Raw genomic sequence first — 18,893 nt, 5'->3', positions numbered from 1 at the left:
GTAAAATTCAAGAGCATGATTCCTTTATACCTTTTTTTTTCATTTTTATTTTCTTTCGCTTCTCCCAAGCTGAAACCAATGTTGATCAAAGAATGTATAGTTCCAGGAAGCACATTGCTCTCAGTCTACCACCAGACTTGTTGCTCCATTTCTCTCTAAATTCAAGTGAGTACTTTCAGAGACCAGTACCCATCCTAAGGACACTACTCATTCAGCACAAAAGGGCAAGTAGAATCAGACACCTTCCGCAAGCCATTATTATCTTAGTGTGCAGGACACTAAGATATTGAAAAGGATGCAACAAAAGAAACTGAAAGGAGCACGATCTTAGGATACTGCTCAGGTGAGTGGTGTCTCTAACTGGATTACATCTCTCCAGATTCCCTATGGATAATGCCAAGCTATTGTTTAACTGGAAAAAAAAAAAAAAAAAAAAAAAAACAAACAAACAAAAAAAAACTGCCTGTTTTCAACTGCCTTTTAGGAGCACAAGCCCACACGCTGCAGGTGTCTCTACCTGGGTGATCCATTGAGCGTGCCTACTTCAACAACATTTCTTCTCTGACATTTTCAGTTGCAAGCCCTCAGACTTTGATTTCTCCTCGTGTGGTTAGAGCAGACAGAGGAGAGGAAGAGTACAGGAAGCAATTTCCCAACTCCCTGCACATATTACACTCAGAAAATGTCAGAACAAGTGTTGCTGATTTATGCTTGAGACTGGAAATTGGTATAGCTAAAAACTTGCTACTGCTCAGCAGGAACAGGAAGCATATTGGAAAAAAAATAAATTAAAATAAAATAAAAATAAAATATAAAATAAAATAAAATAAAATAAAATAAAATAAAATAAAATAATAAAATAAAATAAAATAAATAAAATTAAATAAAATAAAATAACATAACATAAAGAAATATCCTTCAGGTAGACAACACTCAAATTGCTGTGGGGAAAAAGAACATAACAATCTCAAATACAGGATCACTTCTGCTAACATACCTCAAACTAGATTGCACAGGCAAGAACATGGGTGCACAGGGAACAATAGGGGCTGATGTTAGAAGGCTGCAAGACACCACAGATGGCAAAGAGGGAAGTTCTGCCATGCAAGAGCTACGATGTGTCCACACCTCTCTCTGTCCCTCAGGGATCCATGTCTCTATGCCATGTCTACTTCAGACCCTAAGCTCATTGATTGATCCTACAGGAATTAAAAAAATGAGGAAATCTTCTGGAGTGCTTAACAGTAGATAAGTATCCAAACTAGTATGAAAAGCTAATTTCCTCATTTGTAATAACACAAAGTACCTAGTTTGGGGAATAAGACTCAGGGTGTGTAATAGGAGATAAGCCACCATTAACACCCTGTGTTTGTTACACAAAACATTTTTTTGGTAGACTGTGATGATTCTCCTGGAGAAGCTGGCAGCCCATGGCTTGGACAGGTAGACTCTGCTGGGTTAAAAACTGGCTGGACTGCCAGGCCCAGAGAGTGGTGGTGAACGGAGTGAAATCCAGCTGGTGACTGGTCACCAGTGGTGTTCCCCAGGACTTGTGCCTGGAACACAAGTCCTGTGAGGAGTGGCTGAGGGAACTGGAGTTGTTTAGTCTGGAGAAGAGGAGGCTCAGGGCAGACCTTAGTGCTCTCTACAACTACCTGAAAGGAAGGTGTGGGGAGCTGGGGGTCAGCCTCTTCTCCCAGGTAACCAGTGATAGGACTAGAGGGAATGGCCTCAAGTTGTGCCAGGGGAGATTCAGGTTGGAAATGAGGAGACATTTCTTCTCAGAAAGAGCAGTCAGGCACTGGGACGGGTTGCCCAGGGAGGTGGTGGCGTCACCGTCCCTGGGAGTGTTCAAGGAAAGGTTGGACGTGGTGCTTAGGGACACGGTTTAGTGGGTGACATTGGTGGTAGGGGGATGGTGGGACAAGATCGTCTTGGAGGTGTTTTCCAACCTTAATGATTCTATGAATCTGTGATTCTATGATTGCTCAAAACACATCTTTATCAACATTATAAACAGAGGAAGATATGCCTGCTGTGGACCACGTTTTCATTTAATAAAATGGTAAGGCACATCAACAAAGAAAGTCGTTGTTTGTTGTTGCTTCAGAAAGTGAAACCTTTAAATGCTTCCTTTTGTTTCAGATGATGAGATCCAAATGAGGCTGTTTCAGCTGATTTTGTGGGACTGCTGGGACAAAACAAACAAACAAATAAATAAATAAAGGTAATGACTTTACCTTATTCTAAGTGTCATGTCTTTTTGAGATAGGACAATGTATTAAGTTACTTACACATTTTTATGGCATCTAATCAGACAACTGAAAGCATCTTTGTATCTACTGTTAGTTTGCATAAACATTTAATATTTATATATCTTAAGGCACCATTATCTGAATAAATTAAATGAAATTCTAGCTTATAACCATGGCAATGGAAGTGTTACCTTTGATTTTGGAAGGGCAAGGATTTCACTCAAGATACAGAGTTTTTTCAAATCATTAAGCTGTAATTGTCATTCATAACAAGATCATTCAGCTGCATTTAAAAACTTCTATTGGTATTTCATTTTGAGTTTAATTAATGCAAACATCTGCATATACCAGGACAAGTTAGATGAAGGTTAGGTTTTCCAATTTTATAAATATTTCACTATTATTATTTAGATAAACTATGAATAAAAGGAGGTGATGTGGTCAAAATTACAATTAGTCCAAGTAACGTGCTACCAAACCAAAGTTAGTGGCTAAATACCTATTCCTTTCTGCAAAATTTCTAAGTAAAACTGATGCTGTGCTGTATAAATTTTGTCAGGTATAAAAAATTAATTTATCCTTTTGCCTCTTTTGCTTTATGCAGCAAAAATCTGTTTTAAGCAGGTTTTGGTGCATTGACTATGTACAAAAAGCTTCTGGTAAATCATTCTATACAATAAATCTCTTGAAATTAGAATGAAATCTGAACAGATTAAAGGGATAAATATTGAAAGAGAAGATGTTTGAAGAGAAAAAGATTGTATGATAGAATCTGATCACAATACATGAGGAAAAAATGGCAGATATTAAGGAGATTTTGACCAGGAATTGAACTGGGTCAGAACAAGAGAAAGGTCACCAATTTTCAAGACTGCACTCTTGTGTCAGAAGTCTTTTGGAGAAGTCATGTCTGGCACATGAAGAGAGCAGGAAGATACTGAATGCAAAGGAATAAATATACCTCAGAAGAAGTCCTATCCTTAAAAGGCTTTACGTGGAGTAATAGACCTGTACATGCATCGAAAACAGTATTACATGCTAAACACATTTGGATGACTGTACACGATGGCTACAGTTTGCTTATACTGTGATTTCATCTGTGTTCTTCATAGAATCATAGAATCATAGAATCATAGAATATCCCGAGTTGGAAGGGACCCTTAAGGATCATCAAGTCCAACTCTTGATACCGCACAGGTCTACCCAAAAGTTCAGACCATGTGACTAAGTGCACAGTCCAATCTCTTCTTAAATTCAGACAGGCTCTTCCTAGACAAGTGCTGCATTCTCCTATCTTTTTGTCCCTGGATTAAAAAATAACTAGAGGGACATATATAGAGAGGCAAGGACTTGCCACGTCATGGCTGTTGCAAACTCTGGTCTGTCCCCAACGTTGTGCACTAAGTGTCTATTATCATGGCTGGGGAACTCAGGAGGCAGCTCAGCAGGTACTGAATGGGTCTACAGCCCTGTGCCCTGTTCAGTGAAAATGAAGCCATTTTACTGGCACTCCTCAGCCCCTGCAAGTATGAAGCTTAACACAAAAGAATGGTCAATGTGGTCTGAAGTGTTTTCTCTGATATCTTTAACTGTGTCCATCATTTTAACAGATTTTAGATTTCTCACTTTTCTGATGTGTTTGGCTAGCAACTTTTATAGTGCTTTACCTGCTATTGAAGTTTGATGCAGTTCTGCAGTTACTCAAACACATTTATGGGAAAGAAAAATTTATTTTTTATGGGATTATTGTTATGTCTCCTCCTGGATCTCATCATATTTTTTAAAAACAGTATTGGTCTTCTGTATGCTAAATAAATTAGGGCTGATCAGTCTCTTGGCTTATTTTGAACTGGCCCAACAGAATTCTGTATTTGTCACTTCTTCAGCCTGATCACTGTAATAGGATTCTCCGTATCTTTTTCTGATCTCCAGACTAGTCCATCTGATTGAAGATAATTAACACTTCAACATTTTCTGCTTAAAGTCCCAATCAGCTGGGATTAAACAGTGACAGCCTGCCTGTGTAGTTCACTTTTTGGTTCACAGGCACAAAGAGCAAGAGCCTGGCTTGTCTGGAGATCTCTGCCTGGAGAGTTTCTTTTGCAGGAAAATGATCCTTCTGCAGAGTAGCTGAAAGCTCTTTGTGATTCTTGCTCAACAAAAATATTAAAGGAAGGAAATATAATTGGTGCCAGTCAGTACGGTCTTTACAGAAAACAGGTTTTGTCAAACATGCTTGATTTAATTCCTTGAGGAGACTGCAAGTTTGGTCAATAAAGGTAAATGTAAATGTGTTAGACATTGTAAACTATTTGCCTCGGTGCCACATACATTTTGATAATATTGAATTAGAGTAGGGCCAGTAAAATATATTTCATGTACATTAAGAGCCACCTAATAGACAGATTTTTAATCATTCTTTGGACTTCTTTCCAGCAGGGTTCTCTTGGGAGTGACATTAGTCCTGATGCTACCCAAAAATGATTGGTTGTGATCTGAATAGAAGTATAGTTACATTTTATAAAATATAAAATATATGCTGCATCCACAAATTTGCCAGGTGAAGATTAGGAAGCTGTACGGAGCAATACAGATTTCTTTGTGAAATGAAGTCAGTTTGAACTGCATTTTTGTACCATTTAAGGCAAAGCGTTATGTCTAGAAGCAGTGAATGAAGGGCTAGAGAGTGGGAACTATGCTTTGGAAACCAGTGACTTCAGGGTAATAGTGAATAAGCAATTTAAGATAAGCTCCCTGAAAAATTGTTAAAAGCCTATCAGTAACCTTAATATGACTTGTCTTAAATACATCCCGTATCACCACTTTAATTTCCCCTACCTATGGTTTTCTCTCAGTGTTGAACTTCATGCTTCATTTGGATAAAGAAGCAATAGCTAAAATAAAATTCTCAGGAACTAGAACTTATTTTTTAGGACATTTATGAAAATTTGGGCCTAAGCATCCTCATGTCCTAAAACATCTGAGACACATGGTAGTTTACTTGAAACACACTAGTAATTTATGGCGTGTCCACATTCCACTAAAATTACAGAAAAAATTGCTATAGGAATCTTGTTCCATAAACTCCCCAACAACCTTGAAATGAGCACTCTAAACCAATCTTTTTAATTGCTCAAGCCACAAGCCATAATCACATAATTCCTTCTGATTACCAAAGCAGACTGGACTATTAAAAACTATGCATTGCAATTTGAATAGATTAGCCTTTAGGATATATTAACATCAATTTTCACATGATATTAACTAATAAATTATTCTAGCAAAAGAGTTCAAATTCTAATTATCAGCTAGTCATTATATGTGTCCAGTTAGTTATATCAGGCAGTGCTGGAGGAAAGGAGGTTTGTGATTAACTTGTCAGCGAAATACAGCTCTGAAAGCAACACCATCACTGTCTTACAGGACTTCAGTTTCTAATTCATACTAAGATGTCAAACATATCCACAAGCTGAAAACAAATCAAAGCCCTGTTCTGTTAAGCCAAATATATGCAGATGGCAGGAGCAAATCATTACCTAGAGTTTCTACAGCAATTGCATAAGAACGGTTTCACCCACTGTTTTAAAAACAGTGTTTATACATTTCATGGTCACAGCTAAGCAGATCAGAATTAGTACACCCTGAAGGTGTGCCTCTCCCTGTGGGAAACAGTACATGATCTACAACCATGAAGGTAATGAAAAATTACTTCGTACGTGTTGAAAAGGACTGCTTTCATGTAATGAATTTTACTGCAAATGAAAGACCACAAGAGCATTTCATAACATCACACCTGTCCCTCCAAACCCAATCAGCTCTTTCAGTTACAAAATTGTGAATATTAGCAAACTTAGAAACACACACACAGATGGAAAATGTAGCCTCACATTGTATGGAAGGGGAACATGTCCCTCAGTATGTTTCCTGGTTTGCCTCACAGATTCAAACCATGCCTGTAGGCATGCCTGAGTCGCTTTAACATCATAGAAAAAGCTTAAAATTATATGTTATCTTCATTTGTCCTTCACCATTGATGCAAAAAAGAGTTTGCATTTCCTGCATACTAGACATAGACTGAGGTGGCAAGACAAAAACAGACATCTCTAGCAACATATTCACATTCATTGATTTAGACTGTTTCAGAACCCTTCAGTGGAAATCTTCAAAATATTTTTTCTCCTATATTCTTCACTTGAAAAATCAACATATATTTAAAAAATATATTATTCCTGTTGGTGTACCTTGAATGCAAGCTTACTTAGACACCAAACAAAGAGGCAACTAAGCCATAAGAAAGTGCTCCTTTCTTATCCCCACCATCAGGAGTGGTTGGGGGGTGTTTTGGTGTTGTTGGTTTTTAGGTGTTTTGTTTTGTTTTTTTTTTTTCTTCCTCTGAGCAGAAACAAATGTCTCTGTTGATCAGCTAATCAAAGAACCTGAGAGTTCTCCCTCATTCCCCCTTGCCCAAAGAAACAAAGAAAATGCTATTTAATTCACTGATGTGAATTTCATCAAAGATTCAGCTTTGCACATCCTGATTACAAGCAATCAACATTTAACACTGATGACTGGCAAAAGTTCAACTTAAGCAATACTGGTTATTGCATATGATATCATGTTAGGATTCAAAACAACAGCAAACATAGAGATTGTTCTTGCTCTTCCCTGCTTCACAGGGCTACCTGTATCTCAGAAAGAAGAAAAAGAGATGGATTGTCTGTTTACTGTCATTATATTCAATTGTCTGCTTAGTGTCATTATATTCAAGGCATTATATGATATGATTTGGTCATTTCCTTTTCTTTCAATGGAAGTAAGAAGACCAAGATGATACCTTTGCTGCAAACCATTGATATTTTCACCATTAACAGCTTTTCAAGAGTTCAGGGTCCATAGCACAATGCTCTCACTTTGGTGACCCTCAGAAAGGACTTCATCCTGTCCTGAAAATACTTAAGTGTTACCGTGCCTCATCGCAACCTGCGCATTATTCCTGTTTGTACAGTTAAAAAAAATACACTTGATAGTTGATAGGCAATATTAAATATTTGTTGTAGTATACAAGGAACCGCCAGGCAGAAGAGAAACTTAACCTGTGGATGTATTCTTTCTTTCCTTACAGTGCACTGTGAGAGCAATTGTTAATGCGTTCAGTTTATTAGATGAACAGGAAATGGTTCTGGTTATCAGTCCCAGTGGTCGCTGGTGTTTCTAATGGAGACAGCCATGATTAAGGTACCATAGGCTTTAAATCTTCCTTTATGATTAAATTAAAAATCACAGAAGAAGTTTGGAAAATTCAATATATGTACCATGTCAAGATAGAAAGTTATCAATGACCCCAAAAAGGATTCAGTTTAGCCAAACCGTTTTCCAAGATATGGCAGAAAGTTTTGTTTAAAGACTGGATTCCAAACACAAGACTCTGCAAGCGTTCTAAGAGATCACTAGCTGAGCAAAACAGAGCTAGGGACTGCCAGATAGACAGGTATAAGGTATATATAGTCTTATATTCCTCTATACTCTTCCCTAAATTTTGTATTATACAGTTAGGAAGTAGACAACAGTAAGTAAATTCTTCCTTCATTTTTAATTTCTAGAGTTAAGGGTTTAATGTCTTGAGTTAGGGGTTATTTTATAGTGTCTGGTAAAAAAAAAAAAAAAAGGTATTCCAATTTTCTGTTTTCCATTTTTCTCCAACATCAAAACAGAATGCTTGAGATTATCTAAAACATAGCCAGTGCTCAGCTGCTGAGCTGCAGAATGGAAATAAGATGTCAGCAAGGTAGAACTGTCTTTCAGCAACTGGAATTATTCAGAAAATCCTTGAAGTCCGGTCAGATGGGAAAATACTCTGGAATCTTTGTAGGTAAAGGCCTTATTTGTATGAGTGCAGGGCAAAATGTTTTATATTCAACGTCTCTTAGAATGAAAGAAAAAGAAATGAAAGGAAAGAAATGAAAGGAAGAAAGAAAGGAAGAGAGAGAAAGAAAGAGAGAGAAAGAAAGAGAGAGAGAAAGAGAAAGAGAAAGAGAAAGAGAGAGAGAAAGAGAAAGAGAGAGAGAAAGAGAAAGAGAGAGAAAGAGAAAGAGAAAGAGAAAGAGAGAGAGAGAGAGAGAGAAAGAGAAGAGAGAGAGAAGAGAGAGAAAGAGAGAAAGAGAAAGAGAAAGAGAAAGAGAAAGAGAAAGAGAAAAGAGAAAGAGGAAAGAGAAAGAGAAAGAGAAAGAGGAAAGAGAAAGAGAAAGAGAAAGAGAAAGAGGAAAGAGAAAGAGAAGAGAAAGAGAAAGAGAAAGAGAGAGAAAGAGAAAGAGAAGAGAAAGAGAAAGAGAAAGAGAAAGAGAAAGAGAAAGAGAAAGAGAAAGAGAAAGAGAAAGAGAAAGAGAAAGAGAAAGAGAAAGAGAAAGAGAAGAGAAAGAGAAAGAGAAAGAGAAAGAGAAGAGAAAGAGAGAGAAAGAGAAAGAGAAAGAGAGAAGAGAAAGAGAGAAAGAGAGAAAGAGAAAGAGAGAGTGAGAGAGAAAGAAAGAAAGAAAGAAAGAAAGAAAGAAAGAAAGAAAGAAAGAAAGAAAGAAAGAAAGAAAGAAAGAAAGAAAGAAAGAAAGAAAGAAAGAAAGAGAACATAAAGCATTAAAAAGGCAGGCAATAAAGGTTAGAGTATTCTAATCCTTTGTCTTAATTCCTTCAATTTGAAAAGAGCCTTTTATCATTTGACAAACCTTCTAGCTACTCTTCCTGACAAATCAATAGAGACATAATGTTTGAGTAAAATATAAAAGAATTTTCTCACCATTCTAATGTCTTTTTTTCAGTCAGTCTGAAACCTCTTTAATATTCAGTGCAGAAGACAGCTATCAAAAAACAGACAGTAATGATGATGATTTTATTGATTTTGACTTGCAAAGAAGGCTCAGATGGGACTAACAAGTAATTTCTTCTTCTTCAGCAAAATCTTTGTACCAAATCATCTGTCAGAAAAAATATGCATTTTTGGTGTCACATCTCATACTTTTTTGTATTAATTACATTCTAGCTATTGTAAACTTTAGGGCCACATACCTGGCTCCTCTACTTGTGTATTTATGCATAGGTGAATCTTCTAACTAATTCAAATCAACTCAGTTCCTCCGATTGTCAGCAGAATATAAAAATATATAGATTTTGTTTGCCTCTAAATTAAACTCCTAATCTGAGACTTGAAATTTATTATGCACTTTTTCATATAGCTCAGTTTTTTAGACACAGAAAACTCATTCATACCGCTGCAGAGATGAGAATGATTTGTATTGAATTAGTTTCCCTGTTCATAGATAAATGCACATACAGACATTTGGAGGAGACAATTTTTTAATGCAAAATACTGCACAACATAAATATGTTTGTTATATATTCACAGGAGACATTCTCCAGTAGAACTTACAGGAATATTATTATTCCATCAGTATTCTTCCAGACTTGTATGCTGTATTACTCATTCTTTGGAACACTAAACTGAACACTCACCACCAGAATAAAGGTTATGCAGTGTGAGATGATCCCAGTGGATGGACCATTGTTATTTCAGCAGTACTTAGCAAGGAGAAAGTAGAGTGTCTTTCTAAAACTTCCCAAAGCCAAACTCCAATAGCATGGCAAATTATATTTTCTAGCAATTTCTCCCACTTCTTATCTTCAGTTCAGTGACTGACCTGAATAGAACATACAAAATATACAGGCCTTTTAACAATACTCCTTTTATTCTGAGGGCACTCTCTTGGAATTCATATAATATGCATTCACACTGCTTCCATCATGTTCTGAATCAAATGCCACTAAGAATGATTTTTTTTTTCTGAATTTCTATTTCAATACTGATAATGGTAAGAAACTACATTCCCTTTAATTTAGCAGCCCACAAAACTGTTAAAAGAATGTAAACAGATAAAAGAATCACCAGAAAATTTGTGGAAGAAAAAAAAATCATACCACCACCAACAAAGAAACAAACAAGCAAGGAAAACCCCTAGAACTAGCAATAGAGTTGTTTGAACTGAGGTCTCGTAATAGTTGGAGATATACAACCTATCAATACTCTCAATGGCTTCCACCTCAACTGAGTAGGAACGTTTACTAACTATCTACTATTTACTAACTGAGTAGGAACCTTTACTAACTATCACGGGCCTCTTCAGAAAGTGAAATAAAGCTTGCATGGATTTTAAGATCTTTGCACTTGCCTTTAGGGATATAATTTACCTAAATCTTAAGCCCACTTTGACAAGGTTTGACTGGGATTTAAAACAAAACAAAACAAACAAACAAACAAAAAAAACTCTTTCTCAAGAAAAGTGTACTGTATACTAAAAATTTTCCATGCTTAAAGGGTTAAAAAAAAATGCATTTCTACTTCCTGATATTTCTATAAAATACAGTCAGCACACTTAAGGGATTTCTCCTTATCAATAAAGAACCAGAGTAAGGTATACAGCAGTCTTCAAATTGATTTTGTAACACAAGAGTGAAAGCAGTGATTACATCTACACCTTAATGTGCCAATGCATAATTTTTCATAGTTTATTGATGAGTATAAAGAGTTGATTTTACAGGCATTTTTAAACATACCTACTTTAGAAAAATTTTCACTTATGCGATGAATTCTTCTTTATAAGCAATATTACCAGTCATTTCTGTTTAAGGACTAGGAAAGAACAGTAAGTGAAAGATAATATACTTTTCTATCATTTGGGGGGAAGTGGAAAAGGGGAAGAGAGAGAGAGAAAGAGAAAGAAATGTATTCATTGCTTATTCAGAGCCTTTATTCATTTAAGACTTCCTGAACCATTTAATGGACCATTTAGATATTTTTCTTTAGTCTTGCTTCTGCTTCTCAGGAGCCATTTGTAGCCCAGTAGCCAGACAACCATTTTTCTTCCCAGGTGATGTAATCAAAACATTACAGCATCTCTCTTCTGCAGGCAAGAAAGTCTCTAAAATAGCAAACATGTTTGAGGTCAATGTATAGTTCAATATTGTAACTTTCTCCTTCTCATCTTTCCTTCCAAAGCTACACACTCTCCTATTCTACTCCTGTCTCCTAACAATTCTCCTGTTCAATTACTCCATTTCTTTAAAAAATGAGTTTTCTAAGAAGTTATCATACCATGGCTTACAGTCCTAAAGGACCAGTCTGCCAATCAAATGCATAACATTTGCACAACAGCTCTTCCCCAGCCAAGCCCGAATACCTGTTTAAATACATCCCTAACAGAAAAATAAATGAAGTAAATTCAGTCTGGAATTTACTGGAAAAACACTCTGTAAGACACTGACACTGCCACGCTTACTGTCATTTCTGTGAGTAGGACTGTCTTGTAAGTAAAAGCATTTCCAGTTGCTCAGGAGCAACTGAAGAATACATCTGTTCATAGCTCTTCTTTCATATCTTCAGATGAATCTTTGTTGCATCACTTTGTTGCATGCCTCTCCTCTATGGTGAATGGCAAAGCCCCAGGGGCAGCTAGCTTTGCCTCATGCCTCAGAGGACAGGGCAATTAATCTCTTTTATATGGCTTGAGTACATGACCTGAGGATAGACTTTCCTTCCAAAATTTTCTCCATTTTAAGGGTGTCTCCTAAATTACCTTAAAAATTGGAAAATAAAGTATTAACAGCTCTGATCAGCAGACATTATTATTCAAAAAAAAAAACAAAGCAAAAAAAAAACTTTCTAAAACAAATCCTGATTCTACAACCCACAAAAAAAAACTTTCTAAAACAAATCCTGATTCTACAACCCACAGAAGTGAAAAAAAAAATCTGTTCTTTTTCTCTCTAAAGCAACATGGAAAACATATCACATGGCCAGGTGCTTAACTAATGGGACATTTTTTTTTTATTATTTTCCAAGGGAATCTATGTACTAGATTAATAAATATCAGATTTATCAAAAATGAAGAGAGGGAAATAATTTATATATATATATATATGTAATAAAGTAAATCCTTTTCTCAGGCATCCTTGAATGCCAAAATCATAGATTCTGTTATTTTACCCCTTTGTGAAATTAACTATTGTCTTTACTAGTTTAAGGATTATTCTAGCAAATGGTTTAATTATGTTTATACCTAAAAACAATGTTAGCGATCACATGTGCCTCTGTGAAGAATTGTAATCATGTAGCCACCCTCTCTCATGCTTCCTATGTGGTCTTTTGATGACACATGACATTAATACCACAAGGTATTAACTAGTTTTCATTTCATCAGATTGACAGTCTGAAATAGAAGTGTGTTTTCCATTTGGTTTGTCAATTACTGTACCAGTATATGCCTTCAGCAAGAGTGAACTTTAAATTGCATCTTTTCTAAATAAGATAAAATATGAAAGAAAAAGACAAAAACATGAACATCCTAATAAATCATGTGGCACAACAGCTACAAGCGAATACAGCATTAAAAGATAAGCCACCGTCAATAACAAAGGATTTTTTAACAATATCTTTTCTATTTTTTGGTCATTTTCTTCTTTCAGTAATGAAGGAATATAAGTCATGAGTCCTGGCTCAGGCTGGCTAGGATGCTCTGGAAATTAAATGAAATGAAATCCAGTGCAATAGCTGAATCTGTGGGTCTGCCTTTGTCTTTAAAGGCACTGATGCTAAAACAAGGTCCACCTGGGCATAATAATTTTTTTCCTGTTAGAAGCTGAAATAACAATTCGATAGGACTGTGGAGAGGTTTATGCTCTCTTCGAAGGATTTCTTTGGTTCTTCCCTCTCTCTTCAGGGAACAGTTTCCTCCTCGCTGTTTCTCTGTTTTCTTTTATATCTCTTCACTAGTGGGACTCTTCACATGGGAAGGACTTCAGAGGTGAGGCCACTCTTAAGGGGGAAACAAGTCTGAGTTCACTCGTTTGGAGGAAGTCAAAGGCACCCTGAGACACGTGCTGGCAAAACCAAGGTGGTGGCCTGTTTGAGGTCCCTTCCCATGGTTTCTGATTACATCTCCTTTTTAAATTCTGGGGTACTTTGTGAATGGATGCTCACTGGAAAGGCATCAGGCAAGGTGTGCTCTTTATAAAATACATCTTAATGGGGCTGTAATTCTGAGTAATTAACTTTCCTCCTCTGCCTCCTTGTTTCTCTGAGGTGCTGTATCACCAAGCAACACAGATGTTCCCATCAGCCTGCAGTTGAAGAGTCTCAGACTAGTTCATCACTCAGTCTGGCAGGGAATTTCTTGAAGACTAAATACAGACAGTGCTGAGGCTTTCCCGGCTGTCCTTGCTTGATACAGGCTTTCCTTAAACTTCATCTACCATTGCTAGTTTTTCCTCCTGTTCATAAGAATTAAATTCATCCACCTAAAATGGAACAAATGAAGAAATTAGCTTTGTCTGAGAAAAAAAAATATCTTTGGAACCAATATCAGACTAAATCAACTGTAGTGGAATGTAATGTAAGTGTATTTAATTTTATTGCTACACACACTTGAACGAATATTGCAAATGTGACACTTTCTTGGGATCACCATCTTCACAGACATCAAAGAGCGGAATGTAAATGCAATACTTGATGTTGCGTGTCATTTCACAGAAGTCATTCTAGCTAGGAAAAGCTAAGGAAAATTAGATTCCCCAGCATTTAATGGGATGAAAATAGCTGTGAATGAAGAAAGACATTAATTGTTTTATCGGTGAGTTCAGAAAAACTGTTATTAGCTCTGTCAGACTGCTTTTGCATTTTGAAGGAAGGCTTAGGATACTTTAAGCAGTTCATCTTCAGAACTGCCCTTCTATGAAAGACAATTTTTTAATGAGAAGCTGTGATATATCAGAGTTGCACTTGCTCACAATATGTGGGAGATAGATGATTCCTAAACAGCGAAAAATAACTACTGGCTAAAAGATAAATTCAAATACCAAGTAGATTGGAGTGGAACTATTCTATACCCTGTACAGTAAGATTTCCAGTGCGTTCTTGCTGTATTTCATGGCTTATAGTATTATCTTGAAGAAAACTTACAAAACAACTCAGTTTCTCAGAGGCCTATTTTTTCACAGAGTATCTAGTAAAGGTGGAAAATATCAGAGCAGACGACCGTACATTGTGCTTCTCTCTCCAGAAGGTCAGGGGCAGGCAGTGAAGGATGCCTGTTGCTTGCCATTTTTCTCACAGCTGACTTGGCCCACCCTGGGTTTGGTTGTGTGCTCCTTCAAAACGAAAGCTCTCTGAGTTGTTACTCAGTCAGCATGACTATTTTATTTGCAGGCAGAGCACCCCCCTGGTTTCACTTGTGCTGTTTGCTGAGCAAAGGAAGGGACAAGAGACATCCAGTTGCAGCATTGCTTCAGCAGTACTATAAGGGGTTTTCCTGGGTATCAAATATCTTCATGTGGTTGTCATAATATGTTCTAAAGGAAAAAATCTCCCTACCAGCCTCAGTGTTTTGATATTTGAACGTCAATGATGGTCCTTTCCTTCCATCCCCGTTCCCTATTGTTTGTTTGTGTTTTTTTTCTTTTTTTTCGTACTACCATTTCAGACAGTGATTGCAACATGTACGATTTTGCCTGGTGTTAAAAAGCAGGGTTTTTTTTCCTTCTTTTGTAGAAATTGAAGGGCAGTCTTAGGAAACTGCTGAAGTGTTATGTGGGTTTTTTTTTAATTATTTTAATTTTAATTTTTACCAAGCCATTTCAGTAATCAGTTCCACATATTTAATTAGAGTATTTGAACAGGTAGGGAAAGCTTGACTGATCAGTGCTTATAGCAACATATAGCAGCCTGCTTTGAGTAAGCGCTGGAGGTTTGAAGGTCAGTGACTGAAAGGAACAAAGGAGAAAGCAGGACTCGTGCAGAAAGCCCAAATATCTGGAAGAGTCAAGCAAAATCACTTTTAGCTCTTAGTCTTTTGCTTTTTATATTTCTCTTCTGCTCTGCTCCAAATGATGTAGAATTTCCAATAACATTTTAAAAGATACTATTAGACTCTGAAGAAAACCACTGAAGTTCTGTGGCCCCAAGACAAATGCATACCATTTCAGAGGAAAACATGTTTTGATCAGTAAGACATAACTACAACTGAATTTAAATGCATCATTTTGCTTTATATATATATATATATTTTTTTTTTTTTTACAATAGCGCATACCTTCCCATCCCTCATTTTGGAAATTCAGCTTTGGAAAGAAAATTAATTTTGTTGCTTCTTTGGCTCTTGAATATGTTCCTCTAATATCTGAGCCACAGAATCACTCACGGAGCTTAGAAAGGCTCAAAATGAACGAGATTTATAATAGCATCACCTTCAAGGATAGGCTGCAAGCTTGTGAAGCATACAAAGTTTTATGGTTTCAGATAAAAGTCAATTCCTAAATACCAGGAGCTGAAGAGCAACTTATCTCATAATACAATGCCAAGAGCCAGGCAGAGAAGAGCAATTCTGCTTCATGATGACTTGGGAGGTTTTGGAATTTGTTTTCATCCTTCACTGGAATGAAAATGAAACATCTCCTGTATTTTCACAAAGCAGAGTTGTGCTAATACAAAAACCTTTTTTTTTTTTTTTTTTTTTCCACCTCAAATTCAGATCATTCTCCCCAGAAATGACCAGAAAGGCTACCCTGAATCTTAGAAACCAGAAAACTTTGCCCAGGTCACAAAGCCCCTAAGTGACACGGTGTTTACACACATGTGTAAGCAAAGACTCATGCCAAACAGCACAACAAAGCAGCAGCAGCATTCACCAGCAGAAGTAACGCTGTCTGATTGTTGTGAAGTCTCTTGCAGCAAGGCAACAGATGCAGGCCACTTTCTGGAAAAGGGGTTGGGACTGTGCACCCAGTGGGAGCTGTTTCTTGGTCTCTAAACACCAGAGCAACTAAAGACACGTGAGAAAACTCCTGACTCTGGAGCATGTTGTTTCTCTTTGGGAGATGCTATGCTCCACATGCTCATGGACGGATGCAGCCCCATGGTACAGGGAAGTGGTGCCCAATGGCCACGTGCACTCCACCAGGTTACACGGAGCACTTGGCCTCAGTGCAGTGAGCAACGCAGTGATACCTTCCCTTCAGCCACACACCATGTGCTGGGCACCTCTGCTGGCTCCAGCACATCCAGAGCTCAGGTAGGTCACGTCACACGAAGCAGACCAATTGCAATGCTTCATTAGCAATTTAAAAAGAGCATCTCACTTGTTTCTCTCTTCTGGGCATTGTTTCTTAATTTATTTGCCTGCCTATGTCTCTGCTAGAATTTCTTTCTTTTTCCTCCCAAGATTTAATGTGACCATTGGTTTGGCTTCACGAATGACAGAAACAGCATCAAAAAATGAGAGAAGAGCCCATTTCTGGAAAGGATTAAACAGCATGAAGCCCAAAACAGCTGCTTTTCCATGAGGCCTCCTCTGCCCAAGCGCTCCCTGCTGCTGCTGCCACCAGTGGCGAAGAACAAACAGATCTGACAATGGAGAGAAAATTTAGGGACAGGGAAGTGGGGAGAGGGGATGTTTGTGCCACCACAGCCTTTGTGAACATACGCAGCATGGATCCAGAGGGGCAGGGCAGCCAGAAGAGTCATTGTGGAGACCTGTTTCAGATTGACCTGGTTTCTTTGCCAAAAAAAAAAGCACAACAATTTGAGTCACAAACCTGGCCCAAACAGTCTGTACAAAACACCTTTCTACTCCCATCACCATCAGACTCCTGACTGATGATATAAATTTTTAAATAGGCATATGTTTTGGGTGAACAATATTCTTCCCCTCTGAACATCAGGACTAGGGGATCTTTCTACTTATTGTGTAATGGCTTCATTGTGAACATCTCTATGTTGCTATTTTGAGGTAACTTTAAAAAGCAAATGACAAAATGGTGGGGGACACAGTGCTAGATTCAGGGAACAGCTGGATTTTGTTATATTGGCTTTTAGACAGCTATTGTTGTGCCATTTTTCCACCCAGCTCTTCTGAGAAATGCTGAAAGAAATTGTATGTGAAACCTAATGCAACGGTCAGTCTAATTCAGAATAGTACAGTAGCTAAAACAGAAGAAAATATTACTTTGTTTGCTTAGCACAATCTGTACGTTCAGGGAGAGAGGGAACATAACAGAAAAATAATATGACTAGGAAGACATAATTTTGCAAGTAATAAAGTTGTAATACATTCTCTTGTGTTATGCAGCAAACAAGGGAGAAAAAGAGGGGGTAGGAGATACAGATCTTTGAGAACTCAGTGTCTCTGCAGACCCTATAGGGGCAGAATTCCACAGCCAGTTGGACCTAGAAACACCAAGAAATGAGGTGACAACTCAGTCAGTGTTCATGACATGATGTGGGAAGCTTACATTACAAACGAGGACCTATAACTGGAAGAGAGCCTTGAAGATCCCAGTCTCAAAGACTCACAGTTGGGAAGCTCTACATATGTGGTGACCAAACCATCCCAAACCTGGGGTCTTCTCTGGCGGGAAAGCTTCCCGCACAACCCTTTGGAAACAGGGTGAAATATCAATTCATTTTCTGTAACAGTCAAACCACTGCTAGTGGATCTGGGGAAAAGTATGGAAACAAGTTTTTGTCCCTTGGGACTGCTCAGCCTCTGGGATTTTAGGCTTAGCAGGTAGCAACCTTCTTCGAGTGGTCATTTTCTTGCAGAGAGGGAGCAGGTTGGCAGCTGAATGCAATGAATCTCTTGAAGAATATGTAGTCTTGAGCAACAAGTAGTATTTTTTTTATATGTGGTAAGTGTTATGATGGCATATGTAATCCAGTGCAGGCATTTTCTTTTTCTTTTTTGACTAATAGCAAATTCATGGTACAATCAGTGTTTCAGGGAAAACTGAAGTATTTCTAAAAACTGAATAAAATTTCATTACAATTTCAGCCAATGAAGTGTATTCATAACATTTTACTTCAAGTGGTTTTGAGCATTTCAAGTAAGAAACATCTAAGTGTTTAATACCTATGTTTTTAATTACTTGTTTTACATTTTCATTTTGAACAGTTTGTTTTTGTTGTTGTTGTTGTTTTTTCATTAAAAATGTCCTGAATTAAGAAAAGGCTTTAAAATGAGAAACCTTTCTGTGTTTGGATTTGGGCCATTTATTCAACCAACATTCAGGGATCTCACCAGTGAATTGATGAAATACTGGAACAATTTTTACTTTACCTGTTATTAAAATTCACAGATCAAGCATAGCCTTAATACTTGCAAACATCAGTATATAAACTCTAGAAGATATTTGGATTCTTTCATGAAAATATAACCTTCAATATCAAGACCAGTAGTACTTTAAGTGCATGCAATAATTAAGACTAGATATATAAGAGCTAAAAATACATAGCTGGGATTGTTAGGTTCTGTGATAAAAGCTCCTCTGCACTCCCACAGTGGAGCAGAGAGAGAGAATGGCAGGAGGGAGCCACTGAGGAATCAGAGGAACACCCTGTCTGATCCCCTATCAATGCTGTCCCAGGAGGGAGCCCCAATAATACCCTGCTGGGCTACTGCCTTGGGACCTGAGACACAAGGAAAGAGCATTTTGAGATTGCACAAGACTTACGATGGGATGTTTAAGGGAAGAACCAGAGGCAGGGAAGGGGATGGATCTAGGTGATTTGGTGATCAGAAAATGGAGGGGCAAAGGGATAAAAAGGGCCAG

At 37.5% G+C, this 18,893-nt stretch overlaps 1 long non-coding RNA gene across 1 annotated transcript; it reads left to right on the top strand.

The window, feature by feature from the left end:
• The first annotated feature begins 12,426 nt into the window (after positions 1 to 12,426).
• LOC308191059 lies at positions 12,427 to 18,522 on the top strand. The gene is made up of 4 exons (XR_013947683.1): positions 12,427 to 13,096; positions 13,375 to 13,684; positions 15,832 to 16,357; positions 16,508 to 18,522. It is a non-coding gene; the product is annotated as an uncharacterized lncRNA (long non-coding RNA).
• Positions 18,523 to 18,893: the final 371 nt, after the last annotated feature.

This window comes from Anser brachyrhynchus, assembly GCF_964034855.1.
Source record: "Anser brachyrhynchus genome assembly, chromosome: 2".
Lineage (NCBI taxonomy): Eukaryota > Metazoa > Chordata > Aves > Anseriformes > Anatidae > Anser > Anser brachyrhynchus.
The sequence above is the reverse complement of the archived record's forward strand: the minus strand, read 5'-3'. Positions and strand labels throughout refer to the sequence as shown.